General features: G+C 53.8%; 1 protein-coding gene and 1 long non-coding RNA gene across 3 annotated transcripts in view; one reads left to right on the forward strand and one right to left on the reverse strand.

The window, feature by feature from the left end:
• RAB7A (RAB7A, member RAS oncogene family) overlaps positions 1–11,614 on the reverse strand; it is a 44,318-nt gene extending 32,704 nt beyond the window's left edge. The window contains exon 1 of one of the 2 annotated variants that reach the window (XM_061129015.1): positions 11,594–11,614. The gene's annotated coding sequence lies outside the window, so the exon portion shown is untranslated. Of the gene's footprint in view, positions 1–9,895; positions 10,081–11,593 lie in introns of those variants that run through there. The other variant, XM_061129014.1, reaches the window with a different exon arrangement.
• Positions 11,615–11,757: 143 nt separating this feature from the next.
• Positions 11,758–14,192, forward strand: LOC133046103 (uncharacterized). The gene is made up of 2 exons (XR_009690418.1): positions 11,758–12,171; positions 12,317–14,192. It is a non-coding gene; the product is annotated as an uncharacterized LOC133046103 (long non-coding RNA).
• Positions 14,193–17,156: the final 2,964 nt, after the last annotated feature.

Raw genomic sequence — 17,156 nt, forward strand, 5'->3', positions numbered from 1 at the left:
GGCAGCCACTAAAAAAAGTGACACCTATATAGACAGAATCTTCCAACTACAAATAGCTAACTACACAACCCTCCTGGGGGCACAATAATAACAAGTACCAAATTCTAGGGACGTACAATCACGGGATCTTAGGGACATGATCACAGAAGTGGACAGAGAGTGCGTGATTCTGTTACAGAGAAGAGGTGGAAGTAACTGAGATGGCCAGAGGACGGTTACATTTTGGTGTGGGCAGTGTGAGAGGGGCAGCAGTGGGCACGACAAGGGAAACTGCTGCGGGCGGGGGGGGTGGGGGGGGTTCACAAGCAGCTGCGGAGCGTGTGTGCGCTGAGCGAGCCCTTCTGGAGGAGAGGCGTTGAGTCTGGAGGCACGGGCACCCAGTAATCCAGAAGGGTAACCGAGACCCCCTCCCCGAGACGCCTATGCTGCGCCATTTAGGAAGACCTCCCCACCCAGCAGGAAGTGAACGCGCAGGGCTCCACAGAGGCCCCGGCTTTTCAAATGGCCGGAAGGGTCTTTTGCACTTCAGCAACATCATCTTGCAAAAGCCACCACAGATGAGCAGGAGCCCAAGAGGCAAAGTATGAAGGAGCCTGTGCACAGTCCGGGCCCTGTCCGTGGGAGACACACCCCAAGACCCCAGTGGACGCCAGAAGCCACGGAGAAGACCGGAGCCCACGCACAGTGGGCCCTTCATACCTCTACGTCTGTGATCACGTTTAAGTTAGGCACAGAATGTTACTAACACCACACTGTACTGAACGCACGTGAGTGTGGTCTCTCTCAAGACCTCTGGCCACACCATGCCCCCCCGCCTCCTCATGAGAGGTGAGAGGTGAGCTGCCCGCCTGACGCAGGCCCTGCGCCCGACCCACCCGCGGACCCCACTGCAGGCTCCAAGCCTGGACGTCTGAGACGCCAGGTGGGGAGGACCAAGACGGGCGTGAGGCTCCGTCACGCTGCTGACAACAGCACGCATTGTCAAATGACCAACGGTTTACATCTGGAAGCTTCGATCTAGTGTTTTTGGACCGTGGCTGACAGAAGGTAACTGAAACAGCAAAAAGTGAAGCTGGGAATAAAGGGGGACGCTGAGTTCTCATTGTGCAGCCATGGAAACCGAAGCTCAGACACTCTCCTCGAGCCACCCTGTGGCGCTGCTTCAGGAAGCCTCGACAATGCCCCTGGCCCCGGGCCCGCTGATTCCAAGCAAGGGGAGGCAGTCACAGGTGTGCGCTCCTTTTCAGCCAGGGAGCACCACGGGGTGGGGGTGTCTATCAAAAGCCACTTTGGGGATGTATTTCAGCTCTTCCCTTCAGGTGGCTACTTTCTGGGGGAAACCACAGGTCAGTCTAGGGTGTGCAGCTCCTGGCAGCCTAGTGTCAGGATCCAGGCTTTCCCTGCTGTGGCCCGCGGGCAACCTCTGGTCAGGGAACTCAGGTCCCGCAAGCTGCATGGTGCTCCCCTCCCGAAAGGCCTACTGGTTTAAACAAGCAGTCTAGGGTCTCCCCTAAGAGCCTGCGAGAGCAGGTGCGGCACCCACAGAACCTGTGAAAGACACGTGTCTAAGAGCCACCTGAGAATTCAGTGAGAGGTGAGACTGAGGGGAACACGGCCAGAAAGCTTAGGAAGCGAGGCCGCTGGCGCCGCGTGAGGCGGTAGGCACGATGACTGCGGACAGGAGGGGCGCGGCGGGGCCGGACCGAGGGCAGGAGCAAAGCGCACTCAGGGAGGGCAGACTCGGCAGGCCGGACGACACAGACACGGCCATGCCGGGCCAGGAGCACCGGCACACGCGACGGGGAGGATGGGGCGGGTCCGGGGAGCGCGGACGGCAGGCAGGACGCGGGCGCACCGCTCCCTTCCCCTGACGCCGAGCTCAGCCCTCCTGCCCAAGGAGACAGAGGGACTGCGCACAGGGGTGCCAGGCGCCCAAAAGGCCAGCAGGCCGGGACGGGAACCCGCACACCAGGTGCCTCCCCAGCAGCCGCGGCCTCGAAGCAGCCGGTCAACCTCCCCCGCTGCCCAGCACGGCCCAGGCCTCCTGCTCCGGGCGCCCTGACACGCTCCAGCCAGAAGTGACGGCTGGGACCCTCCAGCGGCGGGAGGGTGGCGCAGACCACAGCGGGCACCCGCACCCGCAGAAAGCGAACGCGCGGTGGTCTGCGGCCACTCAGAGGTGGTGTGTTACTGCTGAGCAACACAGCCAGTTCAGTCAGACTCTGCGTGAAATTCACTACCCGGAAATTTACACTTCAGAAGAAACAGACCTGTCAAAGCATCCGTCTTTCCAAAACATTTTTAAATAAACACAACACCGTATCACTAAAATTCACAGAGGCTGTGTTTCCATAGGAGGTGTTCTCAGCGCTGTTGGGGTTAAAGACACGCGTCCCAACCTGGAACATGCAGCACTGGACCATGATACCAAGCATGTTCTTTCTGGCGGGTCTCTCATCTGGAAACAGATGCTGACAACTCAGATGCTGCTTCAAGGTGAGCGCTAAGCTCTCTAAAATGTAAAGAGCCTGTGTATATATAGACACACACACATACTTTTTTCCAAGGTGTCACATTCACATGGAACCACTTTTCAGAGAGTCAAGCTCCCTGGAAAGCAATTCTTGTCACAAGGACTTTGCAGCCCTGATCAATAGTCTTTAAAGGGATGCTCCCACTGTTCTAAAGGCAGGTGCCAAACGAAGAGCTAAGGGTCCTTTTCAAGACACCAGAATGACTGCCTTTCCTTTTTCTTTTTGGTAAGGAAGACTGGAAAACAAGAGAAAGCCACACACACTGTTTTTCAGGAGTTTGAACATCTGCCATCAGCTTTAGACCATTGCAGACATTTACCTAATAAAACACCACCCGTAAACCATTCGGAAGAGCCCACACGGCGAGCGGCTATAGAAGAAAACCAAACTACCTGCTCTCTTTCTCCAGTCAATCCCTCCAAACCAGCCCCTGACTTTAACGGTGCTGCAGGCACGTCTGAGGAAGTACATCCCTGAAGGCTGAAGCGTGCCCTCTGTATTCCAGTCCTAACCCCGCTCACCTCTGCGAGCGTGTGTCTTTAGGTGAACTGGACCATCACAGCCACTCCTCGTGGGTGACTGAGACACCGTCCTCCTTACCCACCAGGCTGTGCGGGTCAGGGGAAAGGACCACGGCCAACCCTCCACCGTGCCCGGGGCTCGTCCGCTCCCCACACAGACGGCCACTCCCGAGTCCCAGTGCCACAGCCCCTCACCTGCCCTATGCCCCCCGCCCCCGTCCACTCCCTCTAGTGCCCTCCAACGGCTCTCCCCGGCCCTCCTCCGAGGTACTCTCCCGGACGTCTGCGCAGCACCCTCTGAGCCAGCCACTGACCTCCTCTAACGTTTCTGAGACTGGCATCTGTCTCATTTCTACGACGACTCCAAAACCTCCAGAGCTTCTTATCTGATCCTCCCCGCAGCTGTCAGCCGCACTTTGTTTTAGCAGACAATAAAATGCGTCCAACGAACACAGAGCACATAACTTATCATTCAGGCAGGCTATCCATATTCATCACTGGCCCAGAAGCAAAACTTACATGCCACAAATAGCAACCCGGTGTGCAAAGTTAGAAGTGGAGAAATATCAAGCTACTGAGCAGTGTCTCCACTCATCCTGGAGCCGTGACTCACCCCTGCCCTCAAGGGGAGTGTGGGGGAGGGGCGGGGCAGCACTACCCCAGGGATCCCAGGTCTACAGCCAGCACTCAGCCCGAAAGCTGCTGGTCAAACACCAGCTACCGTCTAAATGCTCGGTCAGAACACGCAATACAGACCTATTCTGAGCATACATCAGGGAGTCCAGTGTTTTAAGAACCCAAGTGTCAGGTCAAAGAAAAACTCTCCTAGGGCTACCTTTATACCCTACAGGTGACCATCTGAAGGCAGCTCCACCCCCAGGAGTGAGTCAGATGATAAATGCAGAAGCTCCCACAGGGCAGTGTGGAGGGCTACCTGCTCCCCTACTGAAGCCTCTCTGCTTTTCTATCCCCGGTGGACTCAAGAAGCATTCACAAGAGGCAGTCTCAAATTTTGACGCATTGTGCTCCAAAACCAACCTCCCCACCCGCTCAAGCACTGCCCATGCCAGCACTAGATGGGGGTGCAACGCTAGCACCCCGGGGCAAAATGAAGGTGCGTCAGCAAAGATGCGGAGTATCTAGAACCCTGACACATGGCTGGTGGGCGTGGAAGCGGCAGGACTGTGGGAACCGAGCCGGATCCACCACAGCACCGCACACACGGCTGTGACTGGACCGTGGTCCCCCCACTCCAGATCTAACCCCACCACCTCACAATGTCAGACCGTGACTGCAGCTGGACACGGAGCCCTTACAGGGTGAGGGAGGTTAGACGAGGTCCTGCGGGCCCTAATGGATCTAACTGGGGTCCCGAGAAGAGGGGGTTAGGACGCAGAACCCTTCAGAGGAAAGACAGGGTGGGCAAACAGGGAGCAGACGGTCCCCACAACTCAAGGGAAGGGGCCTCCGAGGAAACCAGCTCTGCCAGCACTCAAACTTGAGACTTCCAGGCTCCAAAATTAAGACGCAATAAGTTTGTTGTTTTGTTACAGTGGCCTAACAATCTACAGATACAGCGGCTAGAACCCAGCCTTTCCACTCCTCAGTACTGACATAATGGAAATGTGCACACACGCCCATCAGAAGACGGATCCAGGACTATTCACACAGAGTTTCTTTTTGGCCACTCTGCTCTAGCTCCCTGGCCAGTGATGGAGCCTGGGCCGCCTGCAGGGGAGTGTGGGGTCTTAACCACCGGAGCACCAGGGAGCTCCCAGTACAGCATTACTTCTACCAGCCACGCGCTACAAGCTACCCAAACGCGCACCACGAAGTTAACACAAACATCACGGTGGGCCAAGGGAAGAAGCACTCGGGAACACTGGAAACGGAGTCGGGGCTGCACCCAGCAGAGAGTGTCAGACAACACGGAGACAGAGACAAGAGGGCGCAGCGTATGACCGACAGAGACACAGACAAAAAAACCCCACAGTGCTTACAAGTTAAAGAAAAAACCAGGACAGGATGACAATGACCTCAAGGAGGCACAAGGGGCCTTCCGAGTCTATGAAAACTCCCCAAGTTTCTCACTTACTTGCACAGTCTTCATACGTCCCACTGCAAATTCGGAGTTTAGTAAAACGTAGAAACGACAAGCTGCAACGCCGTACTGATCCACTGTCAGCACGGCCAGTCAACCTCACCACCCAGCTGGACTCACCAGGTTCTTCTCCGGCTGCCACCACAGAGTCGGTCGTACAGCTTGTCCCCTGGCCCCCAGCTCCCCCACCTGTCAGAGGAGCCAACGAATGCCCACCGCTGCTTTCTCACACCATCTCTTCAAAACTCAATCTCATTAAAGGAAGGCGTTCATAAGAGTAAAACTACCAATTAACACTCTGGTCTTCCTACGGATAGTGAATTACATTTCTCTTCTTTTTCACTTCTGTGTTTTCCTAGCTTTTTTTTTTTTTTTTTAAAAGAAGCAACTAGTTTAATAATCAGCAAAAGAGAAATACCACTTTAAATAAAAAATAGGGCTTCCCTGGTGGCTCAGCTGGTAAAGAATCCACCTGCCGTGCAGGAGACCTGGGTTTGATCCCTGGGTCAGGAAGATCCCCTGGAAAAGGGCATGGAAACCCACTCCAGCATTCTTGCCTGAAAATCCCATGGACAGAGGAGCCTGGCGTGCTACAATCCACGGGGTCGCAAAGAGTCAGACACAACTGAGCAACTAGCACTTTTCAGTGGAGGAACGATAACGTTTTTATAAAGAGTCGAGAGCTGAGGGCTTTAAAGCAATCATGAATAACCCAAAAGCCAGGCTGGGGTGTCAGAGCCTCAGTGCGTTCCGAGATCCCGACCAGCACAAGCAGCCGGGCCCCCTGAGCACCAGGCTCAGCCGCCCTGAACCTGCAGGACAGCTGCGGGCGCCAGTGGGACCCTGTGGGACTGTGAGCACTACCCAAATGCTAGCAAGAGGAGTATCTGCAGCGAAGTTTCCACAGAAGTGCTCTTAACAACCATCCACAGCAACGCACAGGTCAGGGGATTTTAGTGAGTCTTTTAACCTACAGGCTGCCGGGGCAACCCTGAGTTATTTCTGGGGGCCCTGGACCCATAAGTGCCCAGAGAACTCTCGGCAGCCTGACTGAAAGACACATGTAAAGGGCACTGTTTTTCCCAAATTTCTGTGCTGTTATGATCGAGTTCTTTAAAGGTTAATTCATAGTAGCTTTGTTGTGTACTCGCAAACAACTCAAATGGAAATCAGTTTTTAAAAATTAAAATTGCATACCAGAATGGGAAACCGATGGTGTCCACAGGGTCATGTTTCAGAGACTCCCTAGCAGAGCTGGGTCAGGCCAGGAAGGCCAGTAGCAGGCAGCAAGCCGCTCACACCGGACAGGGTGGGGAGACCAGGGAAGCCAGCGTGTGGCACCTGGCGGCAGGTTCACACGCAAGCCTTGCCCAGCCCCCAGCTCCCCCTCACAGGCCTCCTCGGAGCTGCTCTGCCGGACAGCGAGCAGTCCAGCGAGGCCAGGAAATGGACAAGGGACTCAGACTGCTCTCCTCAGCAGTGATGACATCACCGAAACAGAGCAGCCGGGCGAGGCCTGCGATCCCCTGCATTAAGTGCTGCATCTCCAGGCAGGAGAGCTCGGCCAGGACTGCGTGTCACCCCTGGAACCAGCTGCCGAGCTCACTTCCTCCCCCACAGAGGCATTCTGCAAGTAGCTATTCTTAAATTTGTTTTTGAAATCACAGCCTGGAGTACTGAAATTGAAACTAGTGGGAGACAGCGCTGAAGAGCCTGCCCTGATTTCCCCACTGCATCACTTTTACCTTTGACTCACAAGTCACACTGACCACAACCACCATTAAAAAGTTTTAAAACATAAATGCAAACTATTTTTGTATTTAATGCCGTACATGGGAAGGAAAAGGCAGAAAACAGAGGGGAGAGATGAGAGCCAATAACTGAGAAGATGAAAACATTGCAGCAAACTGCAGACGGAAGCACAGAGTTTGGAGACGGCATCCCCGGACGTGTGTCTGATCACACGCAGGAGCGGATGCTGTCGAACCTGCAGGGGAGACATTAGGCAACACAAAGCCAGGAGCTGCAAAGTGGGGTGGGGAGCAGGGAGCCGATTTCCAGATGACAGCAGCACCGGGAGAACCCCCATCTGGGCCTCACTCGGGACTCCTCCTGACTTCCCCAGAACACCCGCCTGTATAACTCCCAGTCCAGTGACTGGTCCAGTTCCCTCAGTTGTATGTGAATTGCTAGGTGGAGAACCAGACAACTCAAGACAGAAGTAAAGACAAACATTTAGGTCAATTTCGGAGAAACAGTTCGTAAAACAACAGTCCCACGTGTGAGATCTGGGTTTGCTACACCCTCACATAGAAACACCAATGCCAAATGAAAGAACAAGTATATACTGAGTACAGGTCCCTTTGGAAATTTACTAACAGCTAAGGAAATAACCAACCAAAACCTTTTTTTTTTTTTTTGCTTTATTTGGTGGTAGAGTAAGGAACTGGATTCAAAGCCACACTTTACTGTAAAGCAATGGCCTTTGATTATGGGGTTTGGAGGGGTGGCTTAGACTTGTTTGGCACCAAAAAATATTTCTGCCTCAGGAGATTGCTTACAATTACCTGGAAAAACGTACCAATAAAGCTATTTTTAGAGTGTCCTCCACATTCCACTCCCCCCTTCTGCTTGTTTACTCAGGCAATCCTACAGCAAATGTAAAACTCGCATCCCCTGTGAACCAAGGGAGCCAGAGGGCTGGTGGAGATGGGGTGGTGGGGGTTAACTAGGGTGACCCTGGTACATCAAACCTGTGCTATCAGGCAAAGCAGCCGCCTCAGCCCCACAAGAGTATCTCTGCTCAGAGAGCCCCCAACAGCTAACACCCGTCCTGGAAGCTTCTGGCGACACAAACTCCATGTGGAGTGAACAACAAATGCCCCAGAGCAAAAGAACAAGTTTAGAGCTAAAAGTTACTCTTTAAAAAGCACAATCAGTTAGAAACTGTGATATTATCTTCCACACACCCTCTTCAAAAGCAAACCAAACCAAACGCTGCTGTTAAAATTAACAAAGCCTTCAAGTTAGGGCAGAACACCATGCTGTCTAGATTACCACAGATGTACTTGCTGAGATGAAAAACAACTGTCCCTTGTGAAAAATCCCAACATCTACAGCACCATCACGCCATTCCACAGGAGAACTCCTGGCCACGGCCGCTCATCACGTTTAAAGTCCTCGAGGACAAGAACCAGGCCTATCTCCCTGAATCAGTGCTCAGCCATGCCTGATACTCGGTTCACACCGAAAACACCTGATGGATGGGTGGAAAGCCACTCATCACCATTACTCTGCTCCAAACACAAACAACAGTTACGGCAACCACGCAATTACTCACCTCAACATATCCGACCGCGTAACCAAAAAAAAAAGAAATCAGACTACGATAAAGTAGTAGGCACCAACTTCTAGCTTGAACAGGACCTTCAGGACAAGTACTCAGGACTCACTTTCCAGCTCTTGACTCAAAACCGAACAAACTCTCCTAAGTCTGAATAGAGAAGCACGCTAACAGGAGACTTTATTAATCCACGGATGAGAAGTCATGCGGGTAATCAGCTGCTTCAGTCACAAGGAAGAGACAAGAGCCTGTTCTTTTGGAATCCAAAGAGAAGATACAGAATTTCCAACAGTAAAGAACCAACTGGCCGGACACCCATGCACTAAGGCTTCAGGAAAGGTCCACACGCAAGATGGCCAGCCCAACTCATTTGACAGGAGACCAAGGTGACAAAAATTTCCAAACCTCAAATAACTCTACTAGAATTTTAGAATTTCCAATCGACTGGCGCGACACTACCAAAAAAAAAAAAAGCGTTATAACTCACAACTGAAAACGGAACATGTTGTGGTTTTAAGGCAGAACTAATGCTACCAGAGAAGGCTTCCAACGTCACATCACAAGAAAAGACGTGGAGAGGCAGATACCGGGTGGCAAGAGACAGATCCCAAGCTTCAGGGACCCGCACTCCGATCTCCGCTCCGCGACCTTGGACCAGTGACTTAACCTCGATCTTCGACTTCGCTGTCTACCAGCGGATACAGCAATGTACTTGAGAAGACTGCACTAAGAATCAAATATAACAATCGGTGCAGAGGTCTCGCCACGCCGCCCGACAGACAGTAAGCGCCCCAGTGTCCGCTGTCTTTATTCTCAATCGCCCAGTTTCGCGAACCGTTCCTCGCCGGGAAGCCCGGGCCGAACGCACAGGCGGGCCCCGCCGCAGTCCAGACCTAACACGGCGTTGCACCCGGCAGCGGTTCGCCCCCAGCAAGTTTGCAAACTTCTTCCAGGCTTCCCCGCGACGCGTTTAAGAGAAAAAGCTCCGCGTCCCGGGAGCCCGGGGCAGCTGGGAGCACGTGACCGGCTCTCCGCGGACTCCCGGCGTCGGGGACCCTCGGCCGGCCGGCCGGCCGTTCGGCGGACGGGACGGCGAGCACACGGCTCGGCCTGGCATCGGGGCGGGGTGGGCGGCGCCCCTGCGGCCGGCCGGCTGGCCACCGCCTGGGCGCGCAGACCTGGCCGCTCCGGCCGGCCGGCCCGAGAGGAGGGCGTGCGCGGCGCCGGCCCGGGTCGCGGCCGGTCGCAGTCACACCCGGCCACCTCTCGGCCGGCCTGCCGCCGGGCCCGAAGGCGCGGGACTCCCCGCGAGGCCGGGCCGGGCCTGCCCGAGACGAGGACGGCTCGCGCCGGCGACCGAGGCCAAGGAGGGGGATGGGGCCGGGCCGCCGCTTACCGCGGCCGCTTCGCTGGGCTCCGGGCCGGGCGCGTCGCGAGGGCTCCGCCGAGGAGGAAACGGGGGGTGACGGGCGCGCGGGGAGGTCCAAGCCGAGGCTCCTGCGGACTCCCGGGCCTGTCCAAGTCTCCAACGCCGCCGCCGCCTCGGGCTTTATGGCCAAGACTCCGGCTCCGCTCCCACTTCCGCCACCGCCGCCGCCCCGAACGGAAGTACCTGTCACGAGACGCTCGACGCCAGGGCTGCGGGGGCGGAGCTCCGCCCCAGTCGTGCGTCACGTTCCGCCCTCTCCTGCCCCGGCCCGAGTCACGTGGCACAAACATGTCTGCCCCCAGTGACTGCGGCCATATTGGAGGCCCCTCCGGGAGCAGGGCGGCGCCATGCTGGACCCACCCACCGAAGCCTCAGCCCCTAAACAGCTCAGGATCCAAAGGAGCGAAGAAATGGAACCCGGAGAGCTCCGCGGAGGGTGGGAAATCCCACCCAGCTCTAGCTCCACGTGCACACCGTGGGAGCTGCTCAGAACTTTGGCTCCGTCTTCAACAACATGCTCCTCTTATAGCCTTTTACTGCAAACTTCATTCTTTTGGTCGCTGGATACAATAACTATGGAATCATTCTTGATACCGTAGTGGGTTGAATAGTGACGACCCAAAAGGTATGTCCACATCGTGGAACCTGTGGATGTGACCTGATTTGGAAAAAAGTGTATTTGAAGGTGTAATTAAGGATCTGGAGATGAGACCCTCCTGGTTTACCTCCTTGCAAGAGACAAACCAAGAGGGAAAGGCCACGTGGAGATGGAGTAGACACAGTCAAAAGGATGCCAGCAGCAAGGCGTGGGGGGGGTGGTGCTGAGTTTGACTTTTGTATTTGAGAGAATCTATTTCTGTTGTTTTAAGCCACCAGCAGTTCCAGGACACTAAAGCTCTCTCTCTTGGACCCCTCATCCACAGCCTTTGAAAGATAGCCAGAACGTGACCCCTTACTCTCTCTGCCACCACCACCTACTCTGAACCACCATCCGTTCTCACCTGGATTATGGCAACAACTTGGCTTCCTGCTCCCACCCCATTCCCTATCTAGTCTCAACACAGCAGTCAGAATAACATGTCATGTTGCTGCTCCAACTATTCCCATAGGTCAGAATAAAGACTAAAGGCTTTACAACCAAAAGGTCCTATCCCGGGACTTCTCTGATTGTCCAACGGTTGGGACTCCCCACTCCCAATGCAGGGGGCCTAGGCTCGATCCTTGGTCGGGGAACTAAGAATCCTACATGCCAGAGCTAAGACTTTGTGGCCCGCAACTAAAGATTCTGCAATAAAGATAAAAGATCCTCCATGCTGCAATTAGGGCCTGGCACAGCCAAATAAATAAATATTTTTTTTAAAAGTGTGACGAGGAGAAACACAGCAGTGGCAGCGGGTAGGGAGTGACCCCAGCCTCCCTGTCTCCCAAAATCAGGCCACTTCCTTGTCTACCTGGTTTGATGCTGAGATTCCAATGCCTGGAACACTGCCTGAGTTGTGACAGGTACTGAGTATTCCCTGAGCGACTGATAAATTCATTCCTCTGCCATCTCCCTAATTCTCTCCTTTCACATAAGGAGCTCCCACCACTCCCTTGAGACTAGTCCAGCAAGATTACATTAGTAAACACACAGTCATGGTGCTGTATTTCAGAAGGTAACCCTACCTGCTTTAACAGTAGGCCTCCAAGGAGTCAGATTTCAAACAAGACAGAAGTAGGTGGCTCTCCTGCACACGCAGACTTGGGCGACCCCGAGCCACACTGTTCACAAGGGGCTTGGCACTGTGTAGAGAGCTGGGAGCAGGGGAGGAGTTCTGCAGAGATGGCACACCTGCTTCTTAAACGCCTGGGTGCCGAAGTGACACACACCGCCTCTGCTCACATTCCTCTGGCGAGAGCTAGTTGCACTGCACAGCTGGATGCAAGAGGACCTGCAAAACGGGGCGGGCGAGGCGCCAGCTCTGCGCTCCGGAAGAGGGAGAATGAACCTGGTCGTATCTGTCTGGCCTGCCGCAGATGCACCGTGGAAAACACTGAATTCAGGACGCCGAGGAATGAGGGCGGTGCAGGAGATGGAGTAGCCAAGGAGGGCTTCCCAGAAGAGGTGGTGCCGAGGTGATTCACGAAGGATGAATAAGAACCTGCTGGGCCAAGAGGAAGGTGACTACCCTGGAGGGACGGCTGTGTGCAAAGGTTTAGAGAAAAGAGAGCATGTCATAACTCATTCCAGAAATTGCTGACGGGTTAGTGTTCCTGGAGAACAGAGTTGGAGGGAAGGAAGCAGGAGCCCTGAGGAAACTCATGCGCAAAGGCCGGCTGGTGGTGTGTCCTGAGTGCCTTTGTTCCCGAGGTTGATGGAGCCTTTTCCTGTCTTCCTGCTATTGACAGTCCCGATCCACAATTGAGGACAAACGGTGTGGAGGAGCTGACATTTAGGAGGACTGGGACACCGACTAAGACGGGTGAGACCCAGCCCTGCCTCGGCGCAGACGGAAGTGGCAGGACTGGCCCTACCACCTGGCTCACCTCCTCCCCCACCCCCCTGAGGAGAGGGGAGAGAGAAAATTCACAGGGCCGCTGGTGATCACTGGGCTGCCCCCCACCCTGGTTACCAAGGTGAGAGGGCTCTGTGAGACTTACAGCTGGGGTGGGGGGAACGGGACCCATGGGACTCTCCTTTCCTGGGGAATCTCCGAGTGGACCCTGCCCTCCATGCCCTGCCAGGGGCAGGAGAGGACTCCAAGCGGAGAGGAGGCTGCAGGGTGGCTGCCTGCACAGCCGCCTGGCCTGGGCGAGGCCACCCTGTAGGCTTGTCCTGGAGTCGAGAGGTCGGTCCAAAGGGCAGCAGCTTGAGCCACTGTATCAGCGATCCGTCACTGCAAATCAAACACTGCAAGCCTAAGTGCCATAAACCTGTGCTCATCTCTTATCTCATGACTCCCTCATGGCCAGGAGGTCAGACAGGGGGTCATGAGTATGACCCCTGTATCCTCCACGCTGCCTGGGCCGCGGCAGAGGGACTCGGCTGAGGGATGAGCTGAGGGCTCGCCTGGGGCTGGCTCACACGACGGGTGACCGGTGCTGACACCTGGGCTTCTCTCCACATGGCCTTTGCACGGGCTGCTGATGTCCAGACAATGTGGCAGCTGGCTTCCGCCTGAGAAAACCACCCAACAGGCCGAGGTGATGCTGCAGCCTCTGACCTGACCGAGCCTCACAAGTCCCGTGTCCTCACCTCCACAGAACTTGGTGGGCTCACATGGGGTAGCTCTGACTCAGGGCGCGAGGACCACGGAAGGGCGTGCACCCCTGGCGGGAGAATAATGGGCTGTCGTGGAGGCTGCAGACCACGGCTCTCCTGCTGGCTCTGCAGCTGGGAGGGCTGGCCAGGCACAGGGCACCCGAGGAGGGTGAGCTGGAGGGGCAGAAGAGTTCTAGCCTGGTCGTCTCTACCCCACCATGGACCCAAGCGAGGGGAAGGCCCATGGAGCTCTGCGGGTAGCTCACCCATGGCCCGTACACAGTGCGGTCCCCGCACAGGTGCCGAGGCTCCCAGAGCACAGAGAAGCACCCACGACCTGAAGGATCTGTTCTAAAGAGGCCCTTCCTCCACGGTGCTCGGCTGTCACCTTTCCCAGAAGTCAGATGACTGTAGATCTATGGGTCTATTTCTAGACTGTCCTGTTCCATTGATTTGTCTGCCCAACTTTATACCAGCACCACACTGGATTAATTACTATACTTACATGGGAGGTCCTGAGATCTGGCGGGTAAGTTCTCCAACTTTCTCCTCCTCCCCTTCTGGAAGGCCTTCACGATCATTGGCCCTTTGCATTTCTGTATAAATTTTAGACTCAGCTTGTCAATTTCCACATAAAAATTCTGCTATAGACTGGAATCATATGGCATTTATGATCCACGTGGGGAGAATTTTATTGAGTTGTACACTTATGTATTATTTGAATGCTTTTTCATATATGTGTTACACTTCAAAATATTTAATGTCATTAAGAAATCTGCTACCCATGGCACTTGTGTGTTAAGTTGCTCAGACGCGTCCAACTCTTTGCGACCCTGTGGATCATACCCCACCAGACTTCTCTGCCCATGGGATTCTCCAGGCAAGAATACTGGAGTGGGTCGTCATGCCCTCCTCCAGGGGATCTTCCCAACCCAGGGATCGAACTCATGGCATATTTCAAATTATGTTACCAGACATTAAGATTCTTCAACCAATTAACAATAAACTTCTTTTAAAACTTCACTTTTTTCCCAAGGGATCTGTGTTCCCTCAAATTCTATCACTTGTATACCATCTTCATGACTTTTTTGATATACCCCATGCCATCAATACTGCTAGTTATGGAAAGGGAGTTGATTTTTTTAAACTTAAACTTTTTGTAAATAAACCTTTGTATCAGCATCATAAGGGGATGAGTCTCTCTTGCCAAACAGAGAAGACAACTGGCAAGGCGAGCATCACAAAAATAAGATTGTTGGCTTACAACTAGCTGTTGTCTGCTGAAAGTCTTGAGAAGGAAGCCTACACTTTCTCTATTCAAAATGCATATTTGCAAGTTTCAGAGAAATGCGACATGCACATTGCCAGCATACCAAGAATTTCTCCCTGAGGTGATCGGAAAGATTGGAAAACTACTGGAAAAGGGATAATTCTGTCACTGTTTGGTTTTCTGGAGCTAACTGTAGATCCACGTGCAGGTGTGAGTAGTCCAGAGAGGCGGCCTGCACTCTACTCGGCATCCCCCAAGGGTGGCGATTTGCAAAGCTACAGCTCATCACTGTGAGGACGCTGACACTGGTGGTGTTTTGAGCTCCTTAGTCTTACCTGTACTCCCTTCTGCGTGTGTGTGCACGTGTGTGCCCGCCGCGTGCTATGTAAGTGCATCCCCCGCGCAGGTCTGTGTATCCACCGTCACCCAACTGTGTTTCAGCGCCACTCTATCTCAGGAATCCGGGCCGAGGGTGCCAGCCCCCACCCCTGCGGCGTCTCTAACCGCAGGCCGCCTGCCTGCTGCGTCTCACGTGCGGTGCGGCCCACTCCTGTGCTGCCCCCTGGAGACCCCACCCACGTGTGAACCGCGATGCCTCCCCGCACTCCCCCCTCCCCACCCCGGGTCACAGCAACGTCCAGGAGGCAGGGAAGCAGGATCTCCCCACGTCCCTGAAAGGAGAGGAATCTGAGCATTAATGAACAGCACTGACTGTTCGGACAGTCATTGAATATTAATGACCATCAGCTCGTGGTTACATGTTTCTCCCCCTCTGAATGCACTGGTGAGCACCCTAAAAGGCCAGGTCTCTAATCTGTTCCTGGAAGAAACAAGGCAAACAGAACACAGACAGTCACGTAAAACTTTCAAAATGAACTGATACAGGTATTCCCCACTTTTTAAAAGGTCGCTTGATACCACTCCGATTTTAAGAAAGCCCTACGTTAGTACCTGTTTTTACTAACCAAAAGAAATCCAAAGAGGATTTTCACTTTTAGAAGAAAAAGGCAAAAAGTGGAAATAGCGTTTCCTGTGAGTTCCGCTGCGAGCTGTTAGAGGCAGCGCAAGCTCTGAGCAGCAGGAGCGGCAACCCGCCCCCCAGGTCCTTCCCAGGAGCCGCACTCAGCATCTCAGAGTCAGCCGCCAGAGCTGGGAGCTGTGTCTGCGAGCGTCTGCTCCTGACTTCTCTGTGCATCTGAGAGCAAGATGTGTCCTAAGGTGACTGCTTCTTCCCTTTATGCCGCTTGGCTCATGAAACGTTTCTTAGGAACGCTTTACTTTCAAACAGTGGGGGAAGCTGTATCAATACTGCGTTTTCCTTTTCTGTGTTCTCAAGTGTGGGGCAGTTATCTGGACCATCTCTCTGTCCTCGTGTGAAGCCAGGCACCAGGACCCAGCTGTCCTCTCCTAGTCCTCTCCTGGGTTCATCCTTCGGTCCATTCCAAACCCCAACCTTCCCATTCCCTATGGCATCCCCATTCCCCGGCCGCTTGGGGCTGGAGTCCACTCTGTCTCCCTCCAGTGTCTGCCAGAGAGAGCTTTCTTTACTTTCCATGTTATGGCTAATGCAGCTCGATAATTAAACATCGCAATTAACAATGCATTTGCTATTTAAAATAGAGACTCCAAAAGAACTAAATGTTTTGATGTTTTTCCTGTTCAGGCCTCATTCAAACACAGATGGAATTTTTATGCAATAATAACAGAATACAGACCCACACCGAGCAGCTTGTGAGTTTTTAGTTCCCCAGCCAGGGATGGAACCCAAGCCCTTGCCAATGAGCGTGCAGAGTCCTAACCACTGGGCCACGAGGGAATTCCATGCAGACCATTTTTATACCGCCTATTTTACCTAACGTTGTACCAGATGTGTCCCTAAAGTCTCCTAAAATTAGCTGTCACTTTCACCTCTCTCTGACTCTGTAAACAGCGTAGGTCCATCATTGAACATTTTAGGAAAATCGGGCATCTGTGGGGAGGAAAATGAGGCACCAACCATCATTCTACCTAGAGATATCTGGTAAAATAATAAGTAGTATTCGTCAGCCATGTCTTTTGTCTATGTCTGACACAACATACCATATTAGTTAACTTCAGAAAATATAAAAATCACCTTAATGCTCAGCAGCTACAAAAGATGAGCACTCAGCTCTCACGGTTTCTACGAGTCACCTGGCTGCAGCCGCAGTGTTGGCTGAAGCTGTGATCACCTCTCGGCTTGGCTGGGCAAGGACCCCTGGGTGCTGACCCACGTGGCTGCTGGCGGGCGGCGGGGCTGAGCCGGCCTGTCGGAGGCAGCAGGAGCCCCACAGAGGGCTCAGGGCATGGAGCTGCCCCCCCAGGGGGACGGATGTGCGTGAAACAAAGGGCAGTGGGGAGGCTCCATCATTTTTCACCTTAACGCCACAGGCGACCTTCCACCACTTCTGCTCTGTCGTCTTATTAACACCAGTGAATCGCTAAATCTGGCCTGCGCCGAAGGGTGAGGGATACACAAGGGGGAGAAAACCATTCGGGGGTCACTTTGCAGGCTGCCTACCAACCACTTACAGGCAAGACTGTCTTGAGGCCTACTTGTTTTTTGTTCATTGGAGACAGTTCATATTCCACAAAACCAGTTTTAAAGTGTGCAACTCAGTGGTTTCTGATATATTCACAGGGTTGTGGAAAGACCACCACTTATTTATAGAAAACTTTGCCTGAGCAGCCACTCCTGT

The sequence above is a fragment of the Dama dama genome, chromosome 24, assembly GCF_033118175.1.
Source record: "Dama dama isolate Ldn47 chromosome 24, ASM3311817v1, whole genome shotgun sequence".
Lineage (NCBI taxonomy): Eukaryota > Metazoa > Chordata > Mammalia > Artiodactyla > Cervidae > Dama > Dama dama.